Source organism: Ambystoma mexicanum, chromosome 6q (genome assembly GCF_040938575.1).
Source record: "Ambystoma mexicanum isolate Mex_15411 chromosome 6q, UKY_AmexF1_1, whole genome shotgun sequence".
NCBI lineage: Eukaryota > Metazoa > Chordata > Amphibia > Caudata > Ambystomatidae > Ambystoma > Ambystoma mexicanum.
This window is the reverse complement of record NC_090937.1, coordinates 1,343,510,744-1,343,527,617: the sequence shown is the minus strand read 5'-3', so window position 1 is coordinate 1,343,527,617 and position 16,874 is coordinate 1,343,510,744.

The following is a 16,874-nucleotide window of genomic DNA, read 5'->3' as shown; positions in this document are numbered from 1 at the left end:
GGGAAGGGAAACAGCGGAGAGCTACCACTTGGGAAGAAGGCCTCAGCATAATGGACCTTCGGGGTGACACGGAGGAAGTGGAACAAGGGGCCACCAGCGGAGAGCAGAGGAGAAGACCTAAAGGATGGGAAACGATTAAGCGCAATAGACCAACCAAAGGAAGAGAAAATCCGGGGAAGTAGACATGAAAAGAAGAAAAGCCACGGGGACAACGGAGGACGCCAAATGACAACGTATCTAACTATGGAGAAGGGGGCGGAAGAGAACACAACAGCTGCACAAGAACTGAAGAAGGCGGCCCGGGATGGACCAGGCGGCTTGGAATCGGGTAAGACAAGACTACTATGTGGGGTTTAGGAGCCCCCACGCACACACTCCCCGAGAGGAAGGAGGGCAGGGAGCCTCGGGCGCAACGCCCGGGTATCAGTAGGAACCCGTGCCCTACTCGGGGACAACAAGTTTGGTTCAGTTCTGGTTATCAGTTGGGGGGGAGTTGAGAGGGGGGGGGATGAGGGATCGGGACAACAGCCAGAGGGCATTGGAGAAGGAAAGGACGATAAGTACTCTGAACATTTACCTAACAAAATGGGGAAGATACGCATAGTGACCTATAACATAAGAGGGATGAATCACCCCGCAAAAAGGGTGAAATTGGAGAAATTTTTCAAAAGGGAAGGAGCGGACCTCCTTCTTCTACAAGAAACACATATAAGAGCAAAAGACAAACAAAAGACAAGAATAAGGGGATTTACAATATGGGCCCAAGCTAACGCCACAGACAAGAGGGCGGGAGTCATAATAGCTATGAGGAACGGAAGGGACGCCGTACTGGAGAACTCTGTCACAGATAAGGAGGGGAGGTATGCGTTCGCAAATGTGCTGCTGGAGGGACAGAGGATTACCCTAGCGTCAGTATATGCGCCCAATGTGGGACAGGACAGCTTTCTAAGAGACACCCTGGACAAATTAGAATCCTTTGCAAGGGGGGAAGTGATCCTGGGAGGAGATCTGAATATGGCGTGGGACCCACAAAGGGACAGAAGTACCGGAGGGGCATATAGTCAGGGGGCCCCATCGAAAAGACTTAAGCAGCAAATGGATCAGATGACCCTGGGTGATGTATGGAGGGAACTCAGGGGGGACCAACATGGATACACGTACTTCTCTCATGTCCACAACTCGATGTCACGAAAAGACTACCTATGGGCTTCGGTAGGCCTCATGGGCAGAATCCAGGAGGTGGAAAAGGGGGCAATCGCATTATCGGATCACGCACCCGTGTGGCTTGATATGAAACTACAGGGGAAATCTAGGGGCCTGTGGAGGTGGAGATTGCCGGAGGACATAATCCAGGACATGGTCATGGGGGAAACTATAAGGGGAATGATAGATGAATACTTTACGGACAATGACAATTGGGAAGTATCCACCTCCACAGTATGGGAGGCGTTCAAAGCAGTGACCCGAGGGAAAATAATGGCACTAAAAATGGCGAGGGAGAAACAGAGGTCGGACTGGGAAAAGGAATTGGAAAGGTCAATCACTGAGATACAAAGAAAAATTTTGACACAACCCTCCAGGGAACTCCAGAGGACCCTTAGACACACGCAGGGCCAGCTAGAAATGCTGCGCACGAAGGGAGCGGAAAGGCGCTTCCTATACCTGAGACAGAGGTACTACATCAAAGCAAATAGAGCAGATAAGTTGCTGGCGAGACAACTACGGGCCAAACAGAAAGACATAACAATCAAAAGTATCACAAACATGAAAGGGGAACACTGTACACGCACACAAGACATAGGGGAAGCCTTCAGAGAATACTATCAGAAACTGTATACCACAGACCAACCGGGAGCAGACGCACAGGACACATATCTGAAAACCCTCACATTCCAGCAAATCACACCGGCAGACAAGCAGGCCTTAGAAGACCCCATAAGGGAAGAAGAAGTAAGAAAAGCTATAAGCGAACTACCGAAAAATAAAGCCCCTGGACCGGATGGCTATACGGCCCCATTTTATAAAAAATATGCGGCCCAATTGACCCCGGTTCTAACCAGACTATTTAACACCTTTAAAGAAAGTGGCAATGTGACCCCCTCCATGAACGAAGCGAAGGTCCTGGTATTTCACAAACAAGGGAAGGACCCTTCCTCCACGGCCTCTTACAGACCAATATCACTGATAAATATAGATGCCAAAATATACACCAAGATCTTAGCAGCTAGGCTCTCCCCGCTTCTCCCTAACCTAATTCACCTAGATCAATCAGGCTTTATCCCAGGGAGACAAACCCATGACAATCTCAGAAGGGTCACCCATCTGGTGGAAAAGATTGGTATAAAGCGAATCCCAGCAATCCTCCTGGCACTTGATGCCGAGAAAGCATTTGACCGGGTGGAATGGTCCATGTTGTTTAAAACACTTCAATGTATGGGATTTGGGGAACATTTTATTGCCAGAATAAAAGCAAATTACAATGCCCCAACTTGCAGGGTAGCCATCAATGGGGAGGTATCGCAGAAGGTGTACATTTCTCGGGGAACTAAGCAAGGGTGTCCACTCTCCCCCCTACTATATGCTATATTCTTGGAACCACTACTGATGAAAATTAGGGAAGCTGGGGATGTTAAGGGGATAGCGATGGTAGGCATGCAACACAAGATTACCGCATATGCGGACGATATGCTGCTGGCTCTGGAGGAGCCGGATCGATCATTAGCAGCAGCAATGGGAGAGTTAGAAACTTTCGGGGCCATCTCGGGACTAAAAATTAACAGAAACAAATCGGAAATTCTAATACTAGCAGGCGACGGGGATAAAATTAAGAGAGAGGCAAGGGCACTCAACCTAAAGATAGCAAAGGAGGGTATTAAATACCTGGGAATCACTCTCACGCACAAGGTAGACCAACTGTACAGCAGAAACTACCCGCAGCTACTCGCTAACGTTCGAAGAGACATAGAAAGATGGAACCCACTGCTGATATCATGGTGGGGTAGAATACAGGCAGTAAAGATGACCATACTCCCAAGGCTTCTGTACCACTTCCAGGCCCTGCCGGTGGGGATTCCCCGCTCATTCTTCAGATCACTCCTGAGGGTAGTCTCACACTTTGTATGGAAAGGGAAAACTCCGAGGCTATCTAGGGCGGTTTTAACCTCGGCAACTGGGGAAGGAGGGATGGCACTGCCCCACTTTCAAAAATACCACCAAGCGGCCCAATTGAAGGTGCTCCGGGAATGGCTGGGAGAGGACCCACAACAATTATGGGCCGCACAAGATAGGGCGGTGGCGAGAACCCCACTAGTGGAATTACTCTGGAAGCAGAAACAACACAGAGACCCCAACACAGGGATCAGCGTTATACTGAGCACGACCCTGGAGGTATGGGACATCCAAACAAGAAAGGGCACAATGACCAACGCAACAGGCCCATTCACTCCCATATTGAGGAACCCGCAGTTTCCGCCAGGCTTGGAGCAAGGAACATCAGACAAATGGGAAGAGGCGGGCATAACAAAAATAGGGGAAATGTTCTGCAACAATGAAATTATTCAATACGAATCATGCCTTGCACTCCCAACAAGAACCACACGGAACAGATATACTTATGAACAACTCAAGCACTGGCTAAAAACTCCCGAAATAGCGAAGGCGGCCACGAGAACCCTAACCCCATTTGAGAAATACATCACAACCAATTCAGGGGCAAAGAAATGGATCTCGACACTATACTCCTTTATAAACAAACAAGATGAAGAGACCAAATGGGCATATATGCGCAAATGGGAAAAAACGCTGGGAAGGGAACCAACGAGGAAACAGTGGGAGGACATTTGGGCCCAGATCCCCAAACTGACGAGAGCGGTGCAGATGAGAGAAATGTGGATAAAAATAGTGACTCAGTGGCACTACACGCCTGAGAGGCTACATACTATGTTTCCAGGAACATCTAACCTATGCTGGAGGGAGTGCGGAGAAGTAGGGACGTGGAGACATATCTGGTGGGCCTGCAGGGGGATAGTCCCGTTCTGGGAAGAAGTTAAAGGAGAAATGGGCAAGATTTTTCCAGAGGTGGGACAACTAGATGAGAGCGTATGGATGTGTGGCATGGGAGATGACACTACAAGAAGCTACACGAAAGCACAACGAAGAAGCTTTATGGGACTTCTCATCGCGGCATGGACAACAATTGCTCAAAACTGGAAAAAGAAGGAAACCCCGCCAATATTTATGTGGCTTCAAAAAGTATGGGCGCAGCTAGCAATGGAAAAAGTCACCCACATAATCCAAGGCACTAGGAGCAGATTCTCCGAAGAATGGGGCGGGGTTCTGGAACACCTGCAGTCAGACTTTATGGAACAATGGTGCCCCCACAACATAAAGGTCACGGACATTTTCAATGCATAAAGACGTCCACGAATTGAGTCCCAAGGTCCCGGGGGGGGAGGGGGGAGGGGAGAGGGGGAGTTGGGGGAAGAAATGTTGGCACGAGTTTTCTCTGTTTGTTGTGTTACGATTAATGAAAATAATAAAGATATGTTTAAAAAAAAAAAAATGTCTTTTTATTTTATTTGCATAGGATTCATGAAAACCTTTACAATGAGACACATATATCGAGGATATACAACATTAATTTTGCGCTGATAAAAAAAATGGTATCTGGCCATAGAGCAATAAATTGTGTTAAAGACATCACATGGTATGTTCACAATATAGGTGAAATAATATTTTGTAGTTTAATAAAATGAGCTGTGTGAAAAATGTCTAAATTACTAATTGGTGCTCAAGACAATTTGAATGTATTGCATTTCAGCAATGATTAATGATGTGGCCACACTTTTATTTATTGTCTTTATTTACTCACTGTTATCCTATGAATTTGCACTGCCCGACCCCTTTCCCCCCTGCACTTTTCTCCTTGCCACTTGCCCCTGTTCTGTATGTTAGGATGGGGATTACTTTTGCCTTGTGGAATTTTATAACAGGCAGAAAGGAAAATGTTCAAAGTTTCCAGTTTACCCTGCCCGTTAGCTACAAGATTTTGCAACATCTCTTGAAAGTCGCTGGGGTTGCCTAATTTTTGTTTTAATTTTAAAGCCAAGATATTTCCACGAGGCTACCTCCTCTAATTCGGTATTAGTAGTGTGCCATTTAAGTGTATCACTGTTGTGTATTTTTGGATATGTAGTTAGGATTTTAGTTTTTGAGAATTCATTGAGAGGCCAAGGTCTCTAGAGTAGCTGACAAATGTGTTCATTGAGCATTGCAGCCCAATCGGGTATGGTCCAATAAAATAAAATCATCTGCATAAGCAAGATAGTGGATTTGAAGTATATACAGACGAGGGGGAAAAACCTTCCTAGTTTTAAGAATGTGCGAGTTATCAAAACCTTTGGGGCCAAGGGATTGTTAGGGGAATTGTATACATATATAAAATAATGTGATTACTCTTTCATTAGGTACAACTTTCGAATGGCTCCATTGTAGAACATCCCTAAATTGATAAAGGTAAAAAAGACATCAGGCCTCATTATAAGTTGGGCGGAGTGGTAAAAATGCAGCAGTAATACTATTATCACTGCATCACTGCTCCGCCCATCTATGAGCTGGTTGGAAAGTCACCAACTTTACCTCCAGCTTTGAGCTGGTGGTAAATCTTTCAAGTTTCCACCCATTTGCAGCGCTATTACTGTAGCACACATTGCACTGTGGTAATTTTGTCCAATATGCACCATTGGGTCCAATGGACCCAATGGGAATGGGAACTTTCTACACCCCCCTATAACTCAGGATCCAGCGCTAATTGCACATTACCAAGTTGTGGTAATTATATTGGTGTTGGACAGAATCCTAGTGCATTTACTGCTGGGCTACTGTCCCATCTTCTGTGCTGTTAGTAGTTAGTAGTTACTATGCCACAAACCCAGCATTGGTTACATTAAAATCTGCATACCTCAAGACTGACTAAGGCATACATTTAGTAGGTTTTAAATCAGAATTGCAGAAGATTAAAAAGCCACCTACGCTTTTGCTATAATTTTGCCATGGAGCATTTATGAAAGGGGGGTCTGATTAGCAGACCTTGCTTTCAGCCACAGAATTACCTTCATCATTTTATATGAATGAACAGCTAGGGCTTTCACAACCTTGCAGATGCAATCCATTAAAATATGGGTGCTACAAGGGCTAACTAAAATTGATTCAAAATTTAGTTTTATTTTATTTGCATAGGGTTCATTAAAACCTTTACAAGAAGACACACATATCGAGAACATACAATATTAATAATTCGCTGATTTAAAAAAAATTGATTCTGCCATAGAGCAATAAATTGCATTAAAAACATCACATGTTATGTTCACAATATATATAGGAGAAATATTATTTTGCAGTTTAGTAAAATCGCATGAGAAATTTGTCAAGAATGAGCTATAAAAGTGTAAAAAATGTATGAATTACTAGTTGGTGTTCAAGACAATTTGAATGTTTTGCATTGCAGTAATGATTAATGATGTGGGTATTGCATTTAAAATTCTTTCCCAGAAACATTCAGTTTGAAGGGTATATATATCATGGACAAATTCACTAAAGTAATTAACTTGTTTCTTTGTTAGTTATTACATTCCACAAATATGTGGTTTAAAGATTCTACTGTTACTGTGTTGTTACAGAAACAACATTCCCTGGCCATGGCATCCGACTTCTTCATCCTAATAATTCCCTGGACGGTTAAAGATTCAACCTTAAGCTCCTAAAAGAAATTCTGCAATATGCGTTTGGTAATTTGATCAAATAGCGGGTCATGACGAAATTGCTGACATAATGTATATTTATTTTTCTTATCTATAGTGGCAAACCAATAATCTTGCCACAGTTTTGTCTTCATGGCTAGAGGGTTGATAATAAGGACCTCTTTTGTCACAATTTTCCTGTTCATAATATCAGAGCTGTGTTGAATCCAAAGTGTAAAGGGCAGACAAGACCCGTCTGTTGCCAACATATCGAGGTCTGAATAAACTTAAGCACTGGTGATAATATCGTGGTGACAAGGGACAGAACTTGCCACTCTATCATAACCTTGATTGAGCTGAGGGCTAATTCTGATCCAATAATGACAATGGGTATGCCTTGAGGTAATTTCAATACCAGTCACCAAAGTTTCCCCTCAACTCTGTCCCATGTGCTGTTAGAGTCCTTAAATTCAGTTTTGTATATTAGGACAGGGATTACTTTTGCCTTGTGGAATTTTATAACAAGTCAATTTCCTGTTTACTATCCATGTCTAATGCTGCAAAAGCTACACGTTTGTGCAAGATCTCTTGAAAGTCACTGAGGTTGCTGTATTTTTGTTTTAATTGAAAGCCAATATATTTCCACGAGGCTACCTTCTCTAATACGTTATTAGTAGCGTACCATTTAAGTGTACAAAAGTTGCGTACTTTTAGATATGTAGTTAGGATTTTTTGTTGTTTGAGAATTAATTGAGAGGCCAAGGTCTCTAGAGTAGCTGACAAATGTGTTCATTGAGCATTACAACCCAATCGGGTATGGTCCAATAAAATGTAATCATCCACATAAGCAAGATATTGGATTGGAAGTATACACAGACGAAGGGGAAAAACCTTGCTAGCTTTTATATTGTGCGAGATGTCAGCTATATATAAATTAAAAAGGGCCGGGGCCAAGACACAGCCTTGGCGGATGTCACAGTGTGTCTCAATGGGAGAAGTTAGGGCACCTTCCCTGTCCAATCTAATTGGAACTTGTGCTGTAGGTGATGGTGTATATACATCTAATAGATGCCTTCGACAAAACCACGTTTTTAGTTTTGTCCATACTTTACCCCAATTGACCTCCTCAAAGGTCTTTGTTAGATCAATCGGGCCTTGTAAAGGGTTTTTGTCATCACCTTTGCCTGTTTTTAGAGTAGGTACACAATTAGACCATCCAGGGATGTACCTAACCTTTTCCAAAAGAGTGATTTATTCCTATTCCAAATGTTGGACTCTTTTAGTCACATGTCGTTTTACCTAATACAATAGAAGCAAAAATGCTGCTGGATATGTTCAGTAATGCTATCGGTCTATAGCTTTGACGTTTTAACCTATTGTCCTTCTTGTAAATAGAAATGATGTGAGCCATCTGCCATGATGATGGAATACGTTTCTCCTTAATGATGTGTTTAAAAATGTGAAGTAAGATTTTACCCCACATCACAGGGTCGCCCGTTGGGGTGGCATATGATAGCCCATCGGGCCCGGGGATCTAGAGTTCTTAATTTTAATAATTAGGCTGATAATATCCTTTTGTTCAAAGGCAAGCGACCAGGTTATATCACAATCAAAGTATTTTTATGCGTATTTGTATTTGTCTTGTTAGGTTTTCCATATATTTCAGTATAGTAATTTGTCCACGCTAATTCAGGTATTGGATTAGCTGTTTTTCTCAAAGAACTTTTATGTATTGTGGTTGGCTGTAAGTATTTTTAACATATGTTCTGAATTACGTTGGAATAGAGTAGCGTTGTTATACTTGATCCAGTTTTTATATTCTTGATTTATTTTCCTGAACTTTTGCAATTTATTTGTTCCAGGAAACAGATTTTTGTTGGGATGGAAATGAGTATGTCCAACACCCCTAGGCACTTTGTAGGTGAGGCAAATCACCTATGAAATAGTGTAGTGTTGTTTTAGGAGGGAGGGAACCGCACCATGAAACTCACTGCAGATATAATATAGCGCAAATGGCAGATGCATAACCTTAGAAGGCGCATAGAAAGAAATGCCAGGCTGGCATGGCTGCGATACACCAGTCGAATCCCATGGAAGGATTTGGCTAGGCACAGATCATTAAGACAGAATGAGCCCACACCACCCGTTCTCATGAAGCCCACTTCCCCCTTGTCCCTTTACTGTTGCAAACACTTAGTATAATTGGGAGGAATGTGCCCTGCAAGACTGTGAGACAAATCCAGGCTCCTTGCCATGCCATTCATCACAACCAAGCTGCCAGCAGGCCTCTAACCACCACCCAGCCAACCCAGAGCCAGAGCCCACACCACTGACCCGACCCACCACACTTATAATATTAATAATAATAATAATAATAATAATAATAATAATAATAATAATAATAATAATAATAATAATAGTGAGTGACCTCCAGCCCCTAACATAAACTATCATAAAAGATCTAAGCATGCACGACTGTTTCATCCTTCAACATAAAATGTATCTTTTGTAACACGAGGTGCATGGAGGGATAAATTATAGATTAAAGCAAGGATGGAAGCCTTGGGTGCAAGAGGAGCGGAATCAACAAAGCCTAGAATGTGTTGATAAGTGTGACTGTATTTCCTCCTCCCTTCCCCTGGCACCAGCCCCAAGCCTCCCATGCACATGCCACAGTGATGTAGTAGTGGGCTTAGCATGCTAATATCGTTTTTACAATGTAACTTATGAGAGACCTGAACTTCACTCCACAGAGAGATGAATCCAGCTGACCCACGTGGAGTGTGACAGACAGCAAAGAAGCCAAACAATTGTAGCCTAGCATCCCCTATAGATCAGGATCATGTATACTGTCTTATAAATCAACTGTGTGGGTTTAGACCCTATATGTGATGTCATTAGTGATGCTGTGGCCTCTCAAAAAGGACTAACATTAATTCTGGAGTGAGAACGTTCTAGAGCAGCAGAGTCCTTTGCAGATATTGTGTATTCTGTACAACAAAACTTTGTTATCCTTGCAAGCTATCTCCTGCCTTATTTCCCTAGAGGGTTTTACTCATTCTGGAGTGTGCGTATTGAGGGCCTTGCCTTCATTTGGTGACCCTGGTGACATGATCCCATCACCCCATACCTGCAGAGGTATCCAGGTGGCCTCTCATGAAGGGCTGTGCCCACCTACAACTGACCAGTCCCAAAACGTGTACACTGAATGGCCTTGTGGGAGCCATCTTTGCAGAATCCCGCCTGCTCTTTGGAGTGGGATGCGGCCCCAAGGAGCGGTGCAGGCCGGTTGTGGAACCACGTGAGTGGAGGCCTTTGAGAGAACATGAGCACGTGAGTATAGCTTGCAGCGGATATCAAAGTAGGGTTGGATGTATGGAGCAGTATGAATAGTGTGAACATGCAGTGACTGAAATTGAGAGTGTGGTATGTTTATGGATGGTGGTGATTTTTGGCCTTTTTATCAATTTTTTAAGAATATTGGAAACATTGAAATAGAATAAGGGAGCCCCCCGAGTAAGGGGAGAGGGTGGCGCCACATGCACTGTCTCGATCAATGGGGGAGAAATATGAGGAGAAAATATAGGAGCTCTATATAATTAGAGAGCTCAGGAACGATAGCGGTTGTTGTTTTTGCTTGTTATTTTAGTTTGTTTTGTTGGTGTATTTTAAGGTGTAAGGAAGAGGCCCAGGAGGGGTGTGTATGGTGTATGTGGGCACATCAGGAGAGTGTGCAGTGAGTGTGTGGAGAAGCTCTATTGGGGTATAGCGGTTGGTGAAAAATGGAACTTATGATTTTTCTGGGAAATCATTGACACTATTGACATGTATTAGAGAAAAGACTGAACTGCATATGCTTTAAAAGCTTTAAACAAATTCCTGTTTTAACTGTGGAGCAGTAGCATAGGCATAGCCCCACTACAAGGTACACATAAAACATGACTATGGGGGTAGACAACCCCTTAGACCATATATGTAAGGCTCTGTCTTTGTATTGTGAAAAGATTAAGAAATATCACAATCAATGGGTGACTGAGACTAAAGGGGGAGGAATGCCCCACTCCTGTCCAGAGCATGGATCTTTTGACAGATGTGCGCTGGAGCACATGCCCACCTTCCTGACAGCAAAGTATAATGGGAGACTGTTGCTAAATAGGAGGCAAATATTGAACCTCTGGAAGATGTTTGAAGAAACAGAGGATCAGAAACGAGAAGGGGTGACACATGTCAGTAACAAAGAGACAGGGAAGGCTGGAAAGAATGTGGAGATGAAAAAGGGGATATATCCGTTAGCAACCCGCACAGCATAAGGGTATTCAAACCCAACATATTGGTTGGTGGGCACGGTGATAGCAACACCAAGCACGTCTCCACCCCGCCATATGTCTCACCTCCAGAGGTTACTGCCCACATCGGAGTGAGCGCCAGAGACTTAGAGATAGCACTGCTGTCAACACACACTGAGTTGGCCAGGTTATGGGCAGCATGCAATGCCACCAGGGTAGCAGATACATGGATGCCGCCCACAGGTGTGCCCCCACAACCACCCGGGGATGAGTGGAAGTCAGGTGACTTCCTTTTGAGAATAGACAGTGCACCTAAAATAGTGGTCCATGTAGAGCTTGATGGTGAAACACACAGACTGGGTTATGAGAATGTGGGGTGCCGAAGAGGGGACGAGGAATATTGGAGTGATTTTCATGACACTGAGGAAGAGGGGGAGGGCGTTGCCGAACAGGCAATTCAGGCTACAGCGTAGCTAGAAAGTTTATGGGATGGAAAGTTGAGGGAGAGGTTTGGAAGGATAGCTTTAGCACAGAAAAAGGGAAGTGAAACAAAGTGGAGGAAAGGAAAAATTGAAATGCAGATGCCACTAATACACAAGGGTGCAGGGCATTCTCACTATGTACCCTGAGAACAAATGTACAAGCATAACCTCCTTAAGGCACTCCCCCAACTCACAGTGGGGGCGGGGAAGTGGATTTATGCATTTGAAAAGACTACAGCAGAGGTGCCCTTAGCATTATGGGACATCAAAATGCTGCAGTTGGAGATCAAGCTGAGACTGTGTGGATTCAAGCAGGATACCCAGAAGTAACTCTGAGTAATGATGCCCATGATGGAGCATCAATTAACAAGATTAGAGCACGGGTAGGGTATGCATTGCGGCAATCGTTCCAAGACTCCCCAGATTTACAATTGATGATGATGATGATGAAGACGCTGCACAGTACATTCTCAGGGTTCAAGAGATTTGGAGAGCGGAAACGGGTAGTGACTGGGATCAGTCTACATCACTTTTCTATTTTATAGTAAAAAGAGGGCTACCCAAAGAGGTACAGAAAGAGCTCAACAAGATAGCAGGGGTGGCTGCTAATGGGTGTCCCAATATTCAAAGTACAGTTGTTAGGCAAATAAAAGAGCGACAAAAGAAAACGGTTCAGAGGCGACAGGCTGAGAAGGCAAAACTGGTTCAAAATAAACTAATAAAAGTGGCTGTAGTAATGACAGGGCCAATGCTAGAGCAGACAGAAGAGGGAGGGTACATTTCCTATGCGGTACACTCAAGAATAGCGGCAGTATGGGTTGAAGGAGGACAAGGAGAGTGGGATAAAACCAGCAATTTTTGGGACCACAGTGACAGGGAGGACAGCAACAAAGACAAGATGGGTTTAGAGGGCCTAGAGGTGGGGGTTTGGAGGTCCAGGACCGAGAGGGGGGGGAACAGGGCATTGCTGGACATGCAGAAGTTGGGGAAATGGTTTGAGAGAGTGTCGAAGGCCGTGGTGGAGCTACAACTACAACCAGCATAATTTTGACTCTCCTCATCAAGGTAGCCCTCAAGGGCCACCTCTCAGAATGACTTCAATACCATGTGGATTCATCAGTTTCCACACAGTTACCCCCACAGATCCCCAGCCCCTGTCACCCACAGCACCAGTAGCAGGCAGTTCCACCTTACCAGCCCCACCCTAACCCACAGCTAGCAGAGGGTAGAAATGCTTTTGGTACTGCACCCAATGGCACAGCAGCCACATTTCAATGCGCTACAGTAGTTGGGGGAAACCCGTTTTTATTTTTGTTCCCTGAGATAGACACACACCCAGACAAGGACAGCCCACAGAGAGCACTTGCGTGTCCAGTCCTGTCAAGGCCCCTAAATACAGAAGAGGAACTTTTGGTGGGGGCAGAGATAGGGAACAAACAATTCATCTTTATGGTCGACTCAGGAGCAGAGAAGTCGTGCATCAGCGAAAGTAACTTCCCGCTATCAGGAAAGACTCTCAACACCCAGGGATTCTCTGGTGCTGTTCTAGATGCCAAAGTTGGGAGGGAAGGTCATAAGGGCCCCCCTCCTATACTTTGAGAGTTCTCATGAAAACTTGCTGGATAGAGATCTGATAAGTAATCATAAGTAATGAGGCATCACTGTTAGCCCTGACAAGTTCATTTATGCCATTAAAGTGCTTGCACAAGCTGTATCTCACATTACCAGAACCTGATGGAGAGTGCCCACTGATTAAATTTCTTGCACTGTGATGTCCCCCCGAGTTGGTTGCAGGCACAATACTCTCAATAGATCTAGAAGGTTTACTAGTATCTGCAAAAAGAATTGTAGTACTAGGTACTGACCCCAACAATTTCCAATTGGGCACTGTTTTATGCATTAATCCCATTTGTACCCCTGAAACAATTGAGTGTTGCACAACTTTTTGATGGGATGGGGAGATCTTTATCTTGCATACCGTGTGAGATAATGGTTCAATACAGAAAGGTTCAGACCACCCTCATGGTGGTTGTCGCCCCACCCCCATTCAGCCAGGGTAACTTACAGTACATCCCTACAAACTTATGGACAACCAATGCACATGATGTAGGGATGTTAAAAGATGTAACCCCTGTAAGGATCACACTCTAGGCAGGGGCAATACTCCCGCAGAGGAACAATAACGACTGTCCAGAGAAGCAGAGGAGGGGATCAGGGAAACAATACAGGCATTATTGCACCAGGGGATCATAGTACTCTCTACCTCACCATGCAACACAGAAATATACCCCATTAAAAAGGCAACAGGGGTCAGCTGGAGGATGATCCAGGATCTCTGCCCCTTAATGATGTAGTACAGAAGGAGTTTCCACTTGTCCCCAAACCAGCATCCATTTTGTGCAGCATCCCAAAGAAGCAGCTCATTTCACTGTTGTGGATTTGCAGAATGTCTTCTTCTTAGTACCCGATCACCCAAACACAGCTGTTAGTCTGGGCAGAAAGCTCTACCAGTGCACTCGTCTGCCTCAAGGGTACTGTGAAAGCCCCAGCATGTTCAATAGGATACTACACCAAGACTTAGGTAACATCTAGGTTCCAACCACAATAATTAAATACGTAGATGACTTTCTAGTGTGCAGTGACAGCGAGCAGAGCTGTCGAAGAGACTCAATTGTACTATTGCAGTTGCTAGCAAGAAAATGGTACAAGGCAAAACTCCAGTACTTCCAACTGTGAAAGATATGCAAACATTTTTAAGATTGTGCAATTATTGCAGGGGATGGATTCAATACTTTGCAGCATACACAAGGCCACTCCTATAGGGCATCAAGGAAGCAAAGAAAGAGAACAACAAAATAGAGTGCACCCCTGAGATGATCAATAGTTTTAATGACTTAAAATAAGTGTTCTCAACAGCACCTGTGTTTGCCACCCCAGACTACACAAAAGAATTTTAGATTTTCTCACACTCAAATGCCACACTCATGAGAGCAGTATTCACCCAAAAGAGCACAATGGCCCACAAGCCACTGGCCTATTAGAGTGGTAGACTCGACTCTGTGATGCAGGGACAGTTCCCTGTGAACAAGTTCATGCGTCTGCGGCCTTTGCAATTGAAAAGATCTCTACAGTTGTCATGGGCTGCTCAATAACACTGTATGTGGAGCACTCAATATTTGCGATCTTGTATCGCTCAAAGTCCACCTCACCACACAGAGGGAATCCCCCTATTAGATCTTATTATCTAGCCCACACATTCACATTGTGAAGGCAAAACAGTTAACCCAGCCAAGTTCCTAACACACCCATGTGCCACTGAAGATTTGCAACAGCATGACTATGCATATTATGAAGGAGAAGACGATTATAATCCCAAAGACAGTGCACTAGAAGAAGGAGAAATCCTCTTAGTTGATGGGTCAGCATCAATTGATCAGAAGATGGGTGAAAGACATGTTGGGGCAGCAGTGGTACGCCTAGAAGAAGCCAAATATGAAACACTTGTAATGAAAAGATTGCTCATACATTCTTCAGCCCAAGCAGCTGAACTCATAGCACTCATTGAAGCCCTACAGGCATCCAAGGGGTGTTCTGTCACCATGTATTCAGACTCTGCTTATGGCACCACCAGGGTGCATGCAGGTCTGTTGCGCTGGAAAAGGAGGGGCTTAAGGGAACATGCCACCCTGCTCATTGTACTAATTTTGGGCATCACTGAGCTATTGGTAGTAGCGGTTGTTAAATACCCAGCACATACCTACAACTCTGATGAAATATCATTAGGAAACGCAGCGAGTGACGTGCCAGCAAATGCATCAGCATACCTCTCAGTACCCACCTGTGCAGAATATGTTATCGCAACAATCACCACCCGGCCAGAGACAGACACGTACACAGCCCTCCGTATCACACAGATAATTGAGTTACAGCGTATGGTACCCCAAGAGGAGCAGAACTTATGACTAAAATGGGGGTCACAAAATCTCCAACTGTTCTGTTATGGAGGCAGCAAAGCACAGGAAAGGTAGTGATGCCTGTGGAATTATTACACACGCCCTTTGAACAATTGCATTACCCTTATCATAGCTCAAAGCAACATATTGCAAAGGACAGCCAGGAAGACTGCTTTATCCCCAATTTACAAGAACACCTGTCAACGATGGTCATTCAATGCACCACTTGCCAAGTGTTAAGTACACGGATGACACTCAGGACATTGTAAGGGACCCTGCCCGGCCCCATCTGCCCCTTCCATGAACTGCACATTGATTATGCAGACATGTGAGAAAGATGCAATGGGGCACGATATCTGATTTTGGTGGTGTGTCCATTCTCATGGTGGGTTGAGGCCGGTCCATGTGTCCACCCAGATGCCAAAACTGCCACAAAATTCCTCATACAAGAGGTTTTGCCCTAATGGGGAATGTGTGACATTTTAAGATCTGATAATTGCACCCATTTTTTCAATGAGCTCTTCAAAGTAATAACAGCACTTTTAGGCATCAAGCATTGTATGTGTTCTATTTGCCATCCACAAGCAAATGGGGCGGTGGAACGAATAAACTGCCTGCTTAAGAGCAGGCTCTCCAAGTTATGTAACACCCTGAAAAAGAATTGGGTTTATTGCCTGTCCCTGGCTCTGTTTCATATGAGCACCCAGCTCAGTAAGGACCACCACCTTCCCCCCATGAAATAGTAACTGGCAGATGCATGCAAACACCCATCTGCCCTGTGAGGAGAGCGTCAGAAGCCCATAGAACAGCAGCATTTCTGGGGGAAGAATTCAAGCAGTATCTGGCTCAACTGACATGAGCAATCAGATGTATCTCAAAACAAATGGCTCCACCAAACAAAGTGGACACACAAACATCAACTGCCCCACAAACTGATCCCACACCTCCTCAAACACTATTGCTGGGGAGCTAGTCTATGTCAGAAGGTTTGTGTGAAAGTGGAACAATCCCACATTCCATGGGCCCTACTAAGTAGAGTTTTTCTACCCCTCTCGCGGGGAAGGTTAAGGGGCTCCGATAGTGGATACACCTCTCAGACATTCGCAGGACCCCACCCAACTTGACACCCACTGCCCAAAGCTAATACAACAAATATACCTGTGTTTATGTAGCTTCATGCTGATCATATGAGTGAAGAGTTTAAAGTACATGCATTGCTGCTAGAGCATGAGCTACTCAAATTAAAACTGAATTTCCAAACCTTCCATCCCTCTGACTTATCTGTTTTTTTTCCGAACCACAGATATTGCTACGATGGAAATGTCCATGCCGAGATGTTCTTCACCTGTGAATAGAAATAGTGTTAGTAGCACTATGATGTATTCCTATGATTGGGGCCTTCACTTTGTGGCCATT